At 43.3% G+C, this 17,110-nt stretch overlaps 1 protein-coding gene across 5 annotated transcripts in view; it reads left to right on the forward strand.

Moving 5' to 3' along the window:
* The window catches only part of NCAM2 (neural cell adhesion molecule 2), a 483,276-nt gene that overhangs the window by 395,528 nt on the left and 70,638 nt on the right, over positions 1-17,110 (forward strand). The window lies entirely within an intron of this gene.

Below are 17,110 nucleotides of genomic sequence, written 5' to 3' on the forward strand. Positions count from 1 at the left end.
TTATCTTAGAGTTTATTATTTTACAGGGAGGCTGCTTGCAACGGCCTCCCTGCATTGTGAGACTAAGGGGGGGAGTAGTGTCCGCCCTGCGGGGTCTGAGCCACTATTTCTGCTGACAGGACACTGTGCTCCTGAGGGAATCGATCGTTCCCCGCCACAGGGGATTGCTCACCCCAGCAACATGCCGCCACCTCCTTGCAGAGCCAGAAGATTGGTGGCGAGTGATACACCGACCCTCCTAGCAAGCAAGGGGGGCGGTGTGAAGATGGCAGCAACAGGGTATGGAGCGCAGTACTAACTGTGCTCCGGGGCTCAGCGGTACTTTGTGTGGCGCTGTGAGGGGTGCCCTGAGCCAGCGCCTACACCCTACACTGACCTTCCAGCCTGTCAGGGTCCTTGGATCGCTGCCAGCATAATTCCTCAGGCCAGTATAATCTTATGAAGTGCGGGAAGACAGCGCCATTTTGGGGGCAGAGCTTCTGCTCAGAGTGGACCCAGCAGCATTCAGCCTGCACAATGCTGTCAGTGAAGAGCAAGTCCCTCCAGAACAACTCCAGCCATCTCTCACGGTACCAGGGGGTTGTAGAAGGGGGGGCTGTGTAAAAACTGTGTAACCTATTAAGGTGCACAGTCAGCGCTGGTTGTGGGTCTCCCTTTACCTAAAAAGCACTGTGTGTGGGTTTACTCCAATCTCTGTGTCTCTCTTGCCATTCTTGGGGTTGAAACTCTGTCTGTCCTCCCAGGTGTGTATGTGGAGTGTCTGTGATCTCCATTAAGCTATGTCCTGGGACTCTGTGTCATATGCTGCAGAGGATATGTCCTCTCAGGATGATCTCATTCCATGTAATCAGGATTGCACTGTTTTAGCACAGATATCAGCAAGGGAGCCTGAGTGGTTATCCTCTATCAAATCTATGATTTCTCAGATTTCTACCAGGGTTGCACAGAATGAGTCTGCAACTCAGGCTTTACAGAACTCTATGGCAGTCTGGCCCAGTTCTGTTACCTCAGGGCCCCCCGCTGTATATTCCCAAAACCGGCTCTTGCACAGATCATGCAGGACGACACGGATACCGATTCTGACACTGCGGACGGTGATGGGGAGGTGTTGAGGGGGGCAGCATCTCTTGCAAAAGCGGTGCAGTTGATGATAGAGGCCATTAGGGATGTGTTGAATATTACTGATGCAACACCTGAGCAGGTTGAGGATGCTTAATTCACTGAAAATAAGAAAGCCTCGCTAACCTTCCCTGCATCAAAAGAATTAAATGCTATTTTTGAAAAGGCTTGGGAAAACCCTGAGAAAAAATTCCAGATTCCTAAAAGGGTCCAGGTGGCATTTCCTTTCCCTGTGGAGGATAGAAAAAAATGGGAAAACCCGCCCATTGTTGATGCATCGGTATCCAGACTCCCAGAGAAGGTGGTTTTACCTGTTCCAAGATCCACCGCCTTCAAAGAGCCGGCTGATCGTAAAATTGATAATACGCTCAAATCCATGTACACGGCTTCAGGGGCTATACAGCATCCCACTATTGCCAGTGCTTGGATTGCTATAGTAAAGTGGTCAGGCACGTTACTTGAAGATTTGGATACTATGGATAAATCTGATGTTGAATTGTTTTTGCATAACATTCAGGATTCGGCAGGATTTCTGGTAGAATCCATGAAAGACCTGGGTTACATGGCTGCAGGAATTTCTTCCATGTCAGTCTCACCTTGTCGAGGACTGTGGCTGTGATAGTGGTCTGCTGACGCGGAATCCAGGAGAAGTGTGGAGACCCTACCCTACATAGGTCAGGCTCTCTTTGGGGAAGCGTTGGATGTGTGGATCTCCACGGCTACAGCGGGTAAGTCATCCTTTCTTTCCTGAGCTGCACCAGCTACGAAGAAACCCTTTTCTTCAACTGCATCACAGTCCTTTCGGGCTGCCAAGCCTCGAAAGGCCAGCCCGTCCAACACCTTCTTTAGGGGAGGTCGGCCCAAATTCAAGAAAACTGTTGCTGCGGGTTCCCAGGAACAGAAACCTGCTTCGGGTACGCTGAAGTCCTCCGCATGACAGTGGACTACACGCCCCAGAGGTGGGGCCAGTGGGAGCGAGACTCAGGCTTTTTTGTCACGTCTGGGTGTCCTCCGGCCTGGATCCCTGGGTACAAGATATTGTGTCCCAGGGGTACAGGCTAGAATTTCAAGATCTCCCTCCTCACCGATTCTTCAAATCAGGCTTGCCAGCTTTTGGTGGAGGCACAGATTATTGTACCAGTTCCTTCTCATATGCAAAACAAAGGTTACTATTCGAACCTTTTTGTGGTACCAAAACTGGATGGTTCGGTCAGGCCCATTCTGAACCTAAAATCACTAAATCCCTTTCTGAAGGAGTTCGAGTTATAATTGGAGTCTCTAAGGGTGGTTATATCAGGTCTGGAAGAGGGGGGATTCCTGGTATCCCTGGATATCAAGAATGCATACCTCCACATTCCGATTTGGTCGCCGCATCAAGCATATCTCCGATTCACACTGTTGGACTGTCACTATCAGTTCCAGGCCCTTCCATTTGGCCTCTCCACAGCACCGAGAGTGGTCACCAAGGTGATGGCGGAAATAATGGTTCTCCGCAGACAGGGGGTGAATATAATTCCATATCTGGACGATATGCTGATAAAGGCTTTGTCCAAGGAGAAGCTGTTACAGTCCATTCTTCTCATGACCCACCTCCTCAGGGAACATGGTTGGATCCTGAATCTTCCAGAATCACATTTGGAACCAAGCAGGAGGTTGTCCTTTCTGGGAATGATCCTCGATACAGAAGCGCAGAGGGTGTTTCTTCCAGAGGAAAAAGCGCTGGTGATACAAACAATGGTCTAGGATGTTCTGAACCAGCCCGGGTGTCGGTTCATCAGTGCATTCGCCTTCTGGGAAAGATGGTGGCCGCTTACAAGGCTCTGCAGTACGGGAGGTTTCACGCTCGGTCCTTCCAACTGGATCTCCTGGACAAGTGGTCGGGATCCCATCTACACATGCACCAAAGAATACGTCTGTCACCAAAGGCCAGGATTTCACTCCTCTAGTGGCTGCAATTACCTCGCCTTCTGGAGGGCCGCAGGTTTGGGATTCAGGACTGGGTCCTTCTAACCACGGATGCAAGTCTCCGGGGCTGGGGCGCAGTCACTCAAGGGGAAACTTTCCAAGGAAGGTGGTTAATTCTGGAAGCCGTCCAGCCGATAAACATTCTGGAACTAAGAGCTGTCTACAACGGTCTTCTCCAAGTGGCCCATTTTCTGAGAAATCTGGCCATTCAAGTGCAGTCAGACAATGTAACGACATTGGCTTACATAAACCAACAGGGCAGAACGAAGAGCAGAGCTGCAGTGTCAGAGGTGACAAGAATCATCCACTGGGCAGAAAAACACACGTTGGCGTTGTCAGCAATCTTCATTCTGGGAGTAGACAACTGGGAAGCAGACTTCCTCAGCGGACATGATCTCCATCCAGAGGAGTGGGGTCTCCATCTGGAGGTGTTCAAGGAGGTAAGAGATCTTTGGGGCGTACCCCGAATCGATATGATGGCCTCACATCTCAACAAGAAGCTTCAGCGGTATTGTTCCAGGTTGAGGGACGCGCAAGCAGTGGCAGTGGATGCCCTAGTGACTCCGTGGGTGTTCCAGTCGGTGTACGTGTTTCCTCCACTTCCACTCATTCCAAAAGTTCTCAAACTCATAAGGAGAACAAGAGTACAAGCAATCCTCATTGCTCTGGACTGGCCAAGAAGGGCTTGGTACGCGGATCTTCTGGATCTACTGCTAGAAGAGCCGAGGCCTCTTCCTCTTCAGAAGGACCTGCTGCAGCAGGGGCCGTTCTCCTATTAAGACTTACCACGGCTACGTTTGATGGCATGGAGGTTGAACGCCAGATACTAGCTCGGAAGGGCATTCTGAACAAGGTTATTCCTACCCTGATACAGGCTAGAAAAGGAGTAACATCTAAACATTACCATCGTATTTGGAAAAAATATGTATCTTGGTGTGAGTGCAAGAAGTTTCCTGCAGTGGAGTTTCATCTGGGACGTTTTCTCCTTTTCCTGCAAACAGGTGTGGATATGGGCCTGAGGTTAGGATCCATAAAGGTCCAAATTTTGGCCCTATCCATTTTCTTTCAGAAACAGTTGGCTGCCCTCCCTGAGGTTCAGACTTTTTTGAAGAGAGTTCTGCACATCCAACCTCCCTTTGTACCGCCTATGGTGCCTTGGGATCTTAACGTGGTGTTGCAGTCCCTCCAGTCAGACTGGTTTGAGCCTCTACAGTTCTGCAGGAGCCTCCGCGCTCTCCCTCCTGTTCTGGGAGCTTTGGTACATCCCCATGGTACTAATGTGGACCCAAGAATCCTCTAGGATGGAAGAGAAAATAGGATTTTAATTACCTACCGGTAAATCCTTTTCTCGTAGTCCGTAGAGGATGCTGGGCGCCCTTCCAGCGCTTTGTGATCCTGCAGTGGTTATTTAGTTCAGTACTGCTTAGTTCTTGTTTAAGTACTGTTTTGTTACTTGGTAAGTAATCTTGTTCAGCCGGTACTGATAATTCAAGCTACTTAGCTTGGTTTGCCTTGTGTGTGAGCTGGTGTGAATCTCGTTACTATCTTTGTAAAATCCTTCTCTCGAAGATGTCCATCTCCTCGGGCACAGTTTCTAGACTGAGTCTGGTAGGAGGGGCATATAGGGAGGAGCCAGCCCACACTCTCAAACTCTTAAAGTGCCAATGGCTCCTGGTGGACCCGTCTATACCCCATGGTACTAATGTGGACCCCAGCATCCTCTATGGACTACGAGAAAAGGATTTACCAGTAGGTATTTAAAATCCTATTTTTGAAAGCGCACCTTCAGCGGACTCAAATGCCCCTCTTTCAGCAGAGAAAAGGTTGGGAGGTATGAATATATACTTGTCTCTATTTGGCCATTTATTATAGATCTTATTTTAGAATTCTTGTCTGCATTCACGTTGTGAAGCCCTGATTTAATGTGGTAATTAAAAGACTTCACAGTGATCTTGGCACAGTATTCCTGCTGTATTGCTTCCCTTTACTAATATCACTTCCACAGTCTTCGACTATACAAACTCATAGAACATATGTATACTGTACTGTACATACAATTAAAAGTTTTGTAACTTTTCCTCTTCAGTCTAAGTTTTTTCATTGATTTAATCCTTTGCCTTTATTTGTTGCATTGAATAAATTTCTGCTCTGCCTTTTGCCAATAACTAGAAATGTAAAGTAATTTGACTTTTTCCCTTGTGTTGCTGACTACAGCCAGCAGAGAGTTTGGAATTGATAGCAGCATGAAAACAAAATGCAATATTAAGTAGAGCTTAAAGAATGAATCCAGTATTTCAAGCTTACCAACAGCAATATTTCTGCACTGTATATAATCAGCCAGTTTTTCAGCAACTAGAAATGTTGTATGTTTTGTCTTTTGCATACAGCAATAAAACAGTGTTTTTTGTACATTGAGTACACTTAGAATTAGATGTATGTCTGGTTTTGATTATATAATATACATTTTTGTGCTTTGCATGCCTAAAAAAATCTATGAATGATATTACTTGCACCCAATAATATCTAGTGAGGTGGATAAGGGGTGGACATTGTCAGGGCTGTAACTAGGGTGGTACGTGGTGTGATCTGCACTGTGGGGCGGAGTCGGCTGCCATGGCAATTTGCTGATCACCTGCTGTGATGTATATTACTAACATACATCTCAGCAGCGGGCACCTGGCTCCTCCTCTGTTAGTGCAGGCTGAGCTGTTCCTGACTGTGTTATCTGAGCTCCACCTCCCCCGACTCCTATGTAGTGCAGTGCGCACTGTCCTGCCTGATCTGAGTGTGAGCTGAGCTCTGCCTCTCCCAGCTTTTGCTGTCTGAAGGGAGTGGCTGCCACCAGGTACAGCTGTGCAGCTGTTCCGTGGTTCAGCACCGCAGGTAAGCTAATGATGACGATGATGCACAGGAGCTCTATGGGGGCTGGTGAGGAGGGGAGGAGGGGAGAAAGAGGAATGATGAGGAGTGGTAATGCGGAGGAAGAAGGATGTGGAAGAATGAGGAATAATAATGAGGAATGACGATGATGAGGAGGAGGAATGAGGAGGCAGGGCTGTACTGTGACATAACATGTATAAGAGCTCTACTGTGGCATAATGTGTAGAATGGGTTCCATTGTGCTGCATGATGTGTATAATAGTCTCTGCATTATATAATGTGTACTGTATAATGGGCTTCGCTGTATTGCATAAAAGGAGTACTACTGTGCAGTGTAATGTGAATAACGGATGCTACTGTGTTGTGTAATGGGAATAATGGACACTTTTGCGTGGTGTATTATGACTAACGGACACTTCTGTGTGGTGTAATGTGAATAATGGACACTACTGTGTGGTGTAATGTGAATAACGGACACTTCTGTGTGGTGTAATGTAAATAATGGACACTACTGTGTGGTGTAATGTGAATAACAGATGCTACTGTGTGGTATAATGTGAATAATAGACACTACTGTGTGGTGTAATGTGAATAACAGATGCTACTGTGTGGTGTATTGTGAATAGCAGACACTACTGTGTGTTGTAATGTGAATAACGGACACTACTATGTGGTGTAATGTGAATAACGGACACTTTTGTGTGGTGTAATGTGAATAATGTACACTACTGTGTGGTGTAATGAGAATAACGGACACTTTTGTGTGGTGTAATGTGAATAACAGATGCTACTGTGTGGTATAATGTGAATAACAGACACTACTGTGCAGTGTAATGTTAATTGCTACTATTCTGTGACCACTCAACTTTCCCACAAAGTCACCCTATCCCTATTTCAAATATGGATTTTGGGGGTGGGGAACCAATTCTCTTTTTGGCACAGGGCACCAAAATATCTAGTTACAGCAATGGACATTGGTGAACAAGTGTTACTTACAGATCTATTACTTACATACCTCACATATGTGTCTTTCCTCGTGGATATACAGAACACATAGATTTTTTGTGATACCTTATCGTGGGATACTGTATGTATTATATCGTAAGCTAGACTATAGGGCTATAGAGAACAATAGCTTGTGGAGATGTATAAAAAATTTACAAAAAGCAACTATAGATCTTCTGTCATTCATGTTGCAGTCTATGAAATGACAAGTACATGTTGATGTAATGGGCATCTTCTCCATTTTATCTTTCACAAAGGTTTGCTATGTCTCTGTCACATGACTTTCAGAATTTTTACGTTGCTATAACTACATTTTATCTGTCCAAAAGGATTGTTCAGGAAGGAAACATATGTATTCATTTACACTTATTGGGGTCAATCTAATTAGGTGAGAGTTGCACGTTGTTTCATGAAACGGAATTCTCCAATCCAATTAAAAATGCCTATTCACGGTACTCGAAGCAGGGTTTACAAATTGTCAGCCATATGCGATGTGAGAGAAGTGCATGAGAAAGTGGGATGACCTTCCTGGACTCCAGAAAAGTGACAATATTGTTAGCAGAATCATACAGAAGGATGTTAGTGTGCAAAAGAAAAACACTAGATGCCTTTAAAAGGTGTTAAATGGCTGATTTATGCATTTTAAAAAAAAGTTAAAAGATGATAAAAAGCAAACTTTTTTTAGTTTACTTTCATACTTAAAAAAAACCAGGAAAAAGGTTTCTTTGTGGGTAATCTGAGGTGACTTTAAAAAAAAATAAAAAAATTAAACTTTTTTTCAAAAATATAAATACTCTACATTAAGGTTGCATAAACCAATGAAAAACTTGATTTTGGGGTAATATGAGGCCATTTTCTATAACCCCTCCCCCCATCAAAAAACAACAACCACAAAACATTTAATTATTGGACTAATTAAGGTACAGTAATTGGAAACTGCAAATTGGCAATTGCCGCATTAGTCATTGAGGTGGGGGGTTTGCAAGGGTTTCTGCATGGTGTCCCAACATTTAACATTAAAATTAGCATTTTCCATATCATCTCTCACCCTCAGTGAGGTGCAAACTGAATAATTCCAGTTTACTCTGCATGGTTCAATGTGAATTTCTCATTGGATTGCAAAATTTGAATTTGTAGAGAAAACAACAACTCAAAACTCACATTCTGCAAATTGCACCTAATCAGACTGACTCCATGGTGTTCACTTAATTGTGACACCAATAGACATGGAGACATTAGACATGGAAACGGCTTTTCAAGGGCAAGTTCTATGGGGGTCATTCCGCGTTGATCGTAGCTGTGCTAAATTTAGCACAGCTACGATCATTCACACTGACATGCCGGGGGACGCCCAGCACACAGGGCTAGTCCGCCCCTCATGTCAATGCCGCACCCCCCCTGCAGAAGTGCAAAGGCATCGCACAGTGGCGATGCCTTTGCACTTCAAGTGTAGCTCCCAACCAGCGCAGCTTTAGCGTGCTGTCCGGGAGCTACTCATCACTCCCAGGCCCGCAGCAGCTGCGTGTGACATCACGCAGCCGCCGTGGACCGCCGCCCCAATGCTCCGGACCGTGCCCCCTAAATGGCGGCTTAACGCCGCCTTCCAGCCCCCTCCCGCCCAGCGACTGCCTCTGCCTCAGAGGCGATCGCTAGGCAACGACGGCTGCCATGCGCCGGCGCACTGCGGCGCATGCACAGTTCCGACCTGACCGCTGCGCTGCGAGAAACTTCAGCGAGCAATCGGGTTGGAATGACCCCTATGTTTCTATGTTTAAGTGCAGATTTAAAGACTTCCTAACCAGTGGTGAAAATAGCTGTACCTAGAAGTGGTGTCTTGCGCCCAGTTTTATCCAGATATATAAGAAGAATCCTGGCCACATTCAGTGCATGCTTCTAAAGAAGATAGGTGACAATAGCCCAATGAAATGCTGGATTTCTGATTCATTTTGATTTGAACTATTGCTGGACTTTACATTCTGCTTTGGACAGGATTCCTGTAGCATTTGGTTACCTGGTGGATTATTACTGCAACCTCTCTACAGATCCCATTTGGTTGCTATATGACTGCTTGGATTTATCTATTCCCAATTGGCTAATTCCTACAGTATATACAAACTATGGACCTTTTATGGACAAACTAACAGAGAGAGTCCTAATACAGAATTAGTGACTAACATAGGAACCAGTATTGTGACAGAATCATTTTAATTATATTTATTCTATTAACTTGTGTCACATTGCACAGATATTTCTTATTTTGTTTATATACTGTCGTTTTAATACATTTGTGGTTTACAACCTACCGCCCACCATCAATATGGTTACAATTTGTGTTGTGTAGCTCTGGTACACATTCCCCTTTTAGGAGTACAGTATCTCCTACGGGCAGGTTCACCATCAGGTGGTAGTTGGAAGTATAGCTGTAAGGACCCCAGAATACCTAGGGAGCTCAGTCTGTATGTGACTGGACACTTTAATTGCGTTGTTGTTATATTAAACTGATAATGTTACTGCACATGTCACCAGCCTGTGCAGGGTGTGGGAGACACCATTGTCATGGGTGCATATTCTTGGAGGCTTTTTTTTTTTAAAGTATCCTTCTAACAAAATTGGTCCAGCACAATACCCATTGTTACTCAGTCTGGTTACTCAGCAACTGGTCAAGTCCCTTTTAATGTCACTGTATTGTTAAGTAAGGAGGGTTTTGGGGGCCATGGGGGTCTATGTACTAAGTCTTGGTTGAGATAAAGTGGGCCGAGATAAAGTACCAACCAACCAGTTCCTGTCATTCTTTAAACCCAGCCTGTAACATGGCAATTAGAAACTTTTTGGCTGGTACTTTATCTCTGTCCACTGTATCTCTTTTAGCTCCACCCATGTGATGATGTCACAGCTCAGCCCCATCCCCCAAAGTTCCCTACAGTGCCTCCTCTCCAGGTTTCTCCCAGAGAGGAGAAAGTAAAAGTATGTACTTAAGTCATTAGCATGATGACTAGACACATTGCTTAACTTACATTTTTAATTTAATCCATTACAGGAAATAATGTCATGTGATTTGTAATAAGGAAAGCAACTGATGTTTGAACTTAAATAGTACTTGTGGTTGTATTTATAGTAATCACATTTTATGTGACTTTTTCTTTTATTAACAACTGTCCAGGCAATATTCCCAGTTCTGTAAATGATACTCCATTGCACCATTATACAGTAAAAACAAAGATAAGGGCTGTCACGGCGCCATTACCAGCTGCCAACAAGGAGTGTGTAAAGCTCCTTATACGAATAAACAATATTAGCAAGAGAAGGTAGCACTTGGGGTTGTCAAGATAGAATGGATACATAAGAACTGTGTTTTTTTTCAAAACAGTTTACCATTTATTAAAATTGCTAACATATAATACAAATATGCAGGGCTCTACTATGTACTAAAGAGGCTGCATAGGAAATATTTCTATTGGCAGTCTCTGCAATTAATATGACCAGTCTATAATAAAAAAACACAGTCCTGGTTGCTCACTTAGATGTAGAGGATGTTAGCGATTCTTAATCCTTTGGAACAATTAGGCAAATTCAGTTAAATTGCACATTTAATTTAATTGCAATTCAGCAAAGTTTAGATCCGGAATAAAACACAGCAGTTTGGGAGTAGTATACCCAGTCAGAGGTATGCAGTCCATACAGTCTATTGGCAGAGGCGTCCCTCTTTGTACAGGTAACCTGGTTTGACCACGGATTCAGATAAATCCAAGCGCTACCTTTTCATGTTAACACCATTATACAGTGTACAAAATAAAGTAATGCAAAAAAAAATATATATAAGGTACCATGCTATTCTATGCATCTCCCTGTGTGGATTTATTTAAAACCCAAGCAGTGCAATCATTAAAAAAGATCACAGCCTATGTGATTTGTATCACCCTGTGCCCTGATGTGGGATGATAGCGCTAACGCTGGTTGCAAGCTCATTGTTGGCACCCAAGTAAATTACCAGCACTGGTATGATTGTGTGTGTGTGTGTGTGTGTGTGTGTGTGTGTGTGTGTGTGTGTGTGTGTAAGAAATACAGCATTATACTGAAGTGACACCTGTAAGAATGCAACAATTAAAGACCATGTTTAACATTGCATGGACTTTTTCTCTGGAAAGTTGCTATCTGCTATGGCTCCCGAAAAGATTTGTGCATCACAAGTACCCTAAGTCCTCTTGAGAAAGAGCGCTAGATAAATAAATAAAATAATAATAATAATTTATTATTATTATTATTATTATTATCATCATTATTATCATCAAATGTACCAATATAGCAGCAAATATAATCTACTGTGTGACTCTAAGAAGTTTTGTTGGACATATTGTCATTGCTACTGTGTGTGCTTGGGAGGCAGTCAATTGACCGCCTGTCAGGATCCCGGCGGTCAGGATACTGACACCGGAATCCCGACACCAGCTGAAATACCAGCGGTCGGAGTCCTGACCGCCAGCTGGTTACCCCTCTTGGGTGGTGGTCCACGCCACCACCAGGAGGGGAATAGAAACCTGGCATGGCGAGCGCAGCAAGCCTGCGAGGGGACACACAGCACTCGCCATTGGGATTCCAGCTGTCAGGCTCCCGGCGTCTGTCTCCTGACCGCTGGGATCCCTACCGTCGGGATCTCATACTCATCCTGTGGGATTAAACAGTTTTCTGTCTAGACATATTTCTACAATTGCATTTCATTTACTCCACTATAGTTTGGATAAAACATTATCATTCTATTCACTTAGAGTCCTCCAGGAAGTATTGTAGTAGGACTGTTCTCCTGTTACACCTCTAAGATAAAATTTGAACTTGGACCAGGTATTTTCAACCTCGGTCCTCAAGGCACGCTAACAGTACAGATTTTAGTGATATCTATGCCTGAAATTGGGTGAATTTATTAGTACTTCATTTATTTTATTTAACCATCTGTGCTGAAGCCTGGATATCACTAACTGCACTGTTAATGTGCCTTGAGGACCGAGGTTGGGAATGTCTGCCTTAGGCTGTGTGGGATAAGGGATATCTATTATATCCCTATAGTCGCCGACTGCAGAGGTTCCAATGAGGAGAAGCAAAATATTTTATAAATACATGTGGTGAAGTTCTCTTATTTTTTTTTTTTTTTAATATGTGTTATGTAGGGTGATCAATAAATTCTATTGGTCACTACCATATCTATTCTTTCACTGTTTCCAATATTGTCAACATGAATAATTACTATTGGTCTTTTCTTCCAGACAATAGCCTGTACACTCATTTATTCAATATTGCTACCTAGCGAAGGCAGAAATCATAATTTTTGTCAATTAATGGTATTTTTATCACTCGGGTGCAACGTGGAATAATTTTATTTACAGTACATGTCTCTATATACTTTGGCGCACAAAAGTGTCCAATCTAAATGAACCTATTTGTACTTATTCTTTTCTTTCACTGGGTACTATTGATTACTTAAGATACTGTACATAGTTTTTTTGCATCAGACTTCACAACATAGTTTTATTTATTATTTATTTATTTATTTATTTATTCTTTTTTTTTAAAGGAGGATTGTTAATTTTGTTTTGGTTTTAATATTTCTTTACAAAGATATCCTACATTATTCCCAACCAATCTAACCAGATTTATATTTTTTACACTTTACAACAAAGTTATGTAATCAGTATTTGGCTGTCTATTAACAGCCACCATTAGTTAAATGCAATTTTTATTGGCTTTTATAACCCCATACAGTGTATTGTAGATGGTACAAGCATTTTTTTTATCTTTCTCTCCTGCTGGCATCAAAATATCAACGTGACCATTGGACAAAATGTACTGTAATTAACAGGCATTTCAGGCAAAACCAGTTGTAACATATTGCATATGTTTTAAATATTTAATATTAAATTGTTAGTGGATTACATTGCTTTACCAAATGTTACTTAGCCTGGCATTTGCTATGACAACTATTGGCAGCTGTATCAGCCAGCAATCAGTCACATAGAACACTTGTTGCTAAGGTTAACATACCATGGAGTGTCGTGCTACAGCTGAATAATTTCTATTTAGCAATGGAAATTGCATTTACTTTAATTAGAAAACATTTTTTAAATCTTAAAAACCTTTACAATCTCAGAAGTGGTTTGTATGGATTTATCTTTTCTGCATACCTTAAAAATGTTTCAATCGCTGGCTGTTTATGTTAGTATATATCTTCTTATACTGTGTGAGAGAGTATAAATCTGTCTAAAAGGGTGATGTTGTTCTAAATTAAAATGGAAAATCATGAATTATGTTATTGGCATACAGTAAGCATCTGAATCTTCTTCCTTCATATCACTTGGCCATCTAAATTCTCAATCAGCCTTCCTTCCAGCTGGCTTAACTTCAATGGACCCAGTAGCTGGTCAGTGGGGGGTAGAAGTCTGAGGATGGGTGGCAAGCAGAGTTTACACAGGGTGCACAGAGTTCTGTAAATATTCATGACATACTTTACCTTGCTGTGGTGCTGTTAGAAATTAGATGAAGACCACAATGTACTGTACATTCTGAATTCATTTCAGTATTGAATAAAATGTGTCAAAGGAAAATAAAATAAAATAAAATAAAACAAAGTTATGAAAAACATTTTATTAGCAAAACTGTTTTCCCCAAAATTAACTATAGTATTCTTATCGTTTTATAATATTTTAACTATCGTTATTATATATTATTAATGACAATAATAATTATAAGAACGAGCTGATGTGCCTTGTTTTAACTGGGCAAAGGTTTGCTGTGTGGAATATTTTATCCCTTTTCATCCCCTTAGGAGTCAAATTTTTAAAACTCCCTGCATAGTGTGTGGCTGGAAATAACTGTCACAGTTTCCAGATTACCCAGCAGGTACACAGAGTGAGTTCACCAACTGACACATTTTCCAGAGCACAATAGTGAAGCATTGTACATGGCAGGCGGACGTTTTGCAACATAATTCTGAAACAAAGCAACCACTGAGAATGCCAATATCACTAGTACACAAACTCAGATATTCTTAAAAGTTGGACTGTTACTGTAGTAGTCATGAGGATGTAAGTAGATATTTTAATATCTGATGGAGCAAAATGTTCCATTGCTATGGAAACATTTGATTTTACCAATTAACTAAGGATTCATGAAGCTCTGGATAAAATATACCACCCTTTAGTAAAGAATCACCAAATACTAGATATAGGAACCTTTTTTTTAACTGTAGTTTACATATAATGGGCGGGATGTACTAAAGGAAAAATGCGGTAAAACCCCCGAAAATGGGGCTTTTACCGCATTTTCAAATGTACTAAGACCCTACTGCCGGTTTTTCGCTGTCCAGGGTATCGCCATCTCTGGATGGCGATACCCTATAGAAACCTATGGGCTTCTTATCACCAACCGCCTCAACCCGCCGCCTTCGCCACCCCGGCCGCAGACACCGACCTCACTCCCCCCTGGCATACCTTCCTCCAGGCAGCTCTGGACCCGGAAGGTAATCTCCTCCCCCCCTAGCAACGCAGACGGAGGTCCTTCCGGCTGCAGGGTGGAGGAGGAGGTGCAGGGGGCAGCCTGCTGCTGCTTGCCAGTGTTGGAGGAGTCTGGAGGGCTGAGGGAGATGACGGAGACCCCCCGCAGACCTCCTCACAGGTATCGCTGGGGGCCTCCATCACCGCATTGCGATATTGACCGCATATGTTAGTACATATGTGATCAACATCGCTGAGATAAGCGGCGAGGGGCGGCGATGTATCTTAATACATCCCGCCCACTGTATGTAAAGAGTAAATAAACATCCATTATGCATGCATTATCATTTTGCTGACAAAATTATTAAAATGTAATAACCAGTGGTAGGAGATGCTGTGGGACCATACATATGAAGGCCCCTTTACTAATTGACTTTGTTGCCCATTATATTGTTTTTTTTTGTCAGAAAGGAGTTTAACTATCTCCTGCTGTGTGACTGTCAGCACATCGGAGCTGAACCATTAGAAGTTCATACACATAACCAAGCATTCTGGGTTTCTAAAATTAAATTCCACTCAAAGGGGGTGTAGTATGAGTGGCCCGCAATCGGAATCCCGGCGCCCAGTTACAGGCGCCGGGATCCCGGCCGCCAGCATGCCGGCAGCTGGGCGAGTTCAAATGAGCCAATTGCAGTATGCCGGGTGTCGGGATTCCGGCACCAGTATACTGATTGCCGGGATCCCAACAACCGGCATACTAAATACCACCCCTCAAAGGTATAGAGAACTAGAGTGTTCACTTCCTCTCTGAGCAGAAAGTGATGTGCAGAGAGCAGTAAAGGAAGAAAAGCCAGAAAGAGACTTAGGGCCTAATTCAGAGATGATCGCAGCAGCAAATTTGTTAGCAGTTGGGCAAAACCATGTGCACTGCAGGTGGGGCAGATATAACATGTGCAGAGAGAGTTAGAGTTGGGTGTGATGTGTTCAAACTGAAATCTAAATTGCAGTGTAAAAATAAAGCAGCCAGTATTTACCCTGCACAGAAACAAAATAACCCACCCAAATCTAACTCTCTCTGCACGTGTTATATCTACCCCCCCCTGCAGTGCACATGGTTTTGCCCAACTGCTAACAAATTTGCTTCTGTGATCAACTCTGAATTACTCCCTTAGTAAACTAAGTGAAAGGGAGAAAGTTGTTTATCCATTGGCGTTTCTATCATGGGTGCAATGTGTGGGGTGCACACAGGCCACTGCGTACACGGGGTCCCACACCGCACCCATGTTATTTTAATACTTACCTTTCTGGTGTCCCACAACAGGCGCTGCAGCCACAGCAGCAGCGGCAAAAATCACACCAAAAATGTCCGCTGCGCATGCACAGTACGAACTTTACCTCTGGACCACGGCGGCCACCATGTTTCTGGAGGCCTGCGCATGCACAGTAGAGAGGAGGGGGCCCACCCGGATTCTGCACATGAGCTCTTCCTCCCCTTTTTTAACACGCCCCTGTGTCTATCCTTAGCAATCTTATCAATATCAAGTTGTTTTGTGCGGCTGCCAAAGTTCTATTTCTTCCCCTGATATTAACTTATCTTATCTTATCAAAATGACACTGGTGGATGAAACAACTGACATCTGTTAAACTTATTATGTGCACATTTCAAGTGCACTTTGAGTCAGTGACGTGCGGTGAGGTCATAGGCTGGGGAGGCATTGATATATATATATATATATATATATATATCTCTCAATGCAATACCCAGCCCAGCAGCCCCCCACTCTCACCTAGATGTCCGGGACAGTGTAGGCGCCTGGGATTGTGCCGCTGCTGGCTGGGAGGGCAGAGGAAGGAGAGGGAAGAGAGCTGGCCTCTGTCGCCGCCACCGCACACACCACAACTCTAAGCTTCCTACCTCCATCGCCTTCAGGGCCACCACTCCATGCTGCTGTAGCTGGGACAGCTCCAACGCCAGTCACCGCTGGGTCCCGCCGCCACTTCCGCCCATTGTGCCGTGTATGGGTGATTGGACAGTGGATCCAGCATTGGATCCGCTGTCCAATCACAGCTGCCTCGTTTACATGGGCACTTGTAGAAGTGCCACTTTCAGCATTTTTGATGGGCTTTTACAGCCCAGTGCTTGGCCATGCCCCCCACTCTATCCCCGTTCCCATTGTTGACGGGAGGCACTGCTATCAGTGCCTCCCAAACTAATTTCATGAGTTAAAATTATTAGAATAAAATAAAGAAGATATTTATGACACAGAATATGTGTTATAAGTATCTTCTTTGTATTATTTTGATAATTAATCACAGGGGAGGCACTGACTCCCCTGACTTCATGTCCCTGCTTTAAGTAATGTGTGTACAGTATATCAATATGTTGCTAAATTTCTCTTTAACATGTTCCTATTCTCTTTATCTTGACTTTGTTTTCGCACTGTCTTTCATATGTAAACATTTATTTGAAAGAAATTCAATTTTTTTTGTTCTACAAAATCAAAATTAGGCCCAGATATATCAAGCCTTGGAGAGTGATAAATTGCATGGTGATAAAGTACCAGCCAATCAGCTCCTGGCAATTTTCAAACACAGCCTGTAACATGGCAGTTGGGATCTGATTGGTTGGTACTTTATCACTGTGCAATTTATCACTCTCCAAG

Source organism: Pseudophryne corroboree, chromosome 2 (assembly GCF_028390025.1).
Source record: "Pseudophryne corroboree isolate aPseCor3 chromosome 2, aPseCor3.hap2, whole genome shotgun sequence".
Lineage (NCBI taxonomy): Eukaryota > Metazoa > Chordata > Amphibia > Anura > Myobatrachidae > Pseudophryne > Pseudophryne corroboree.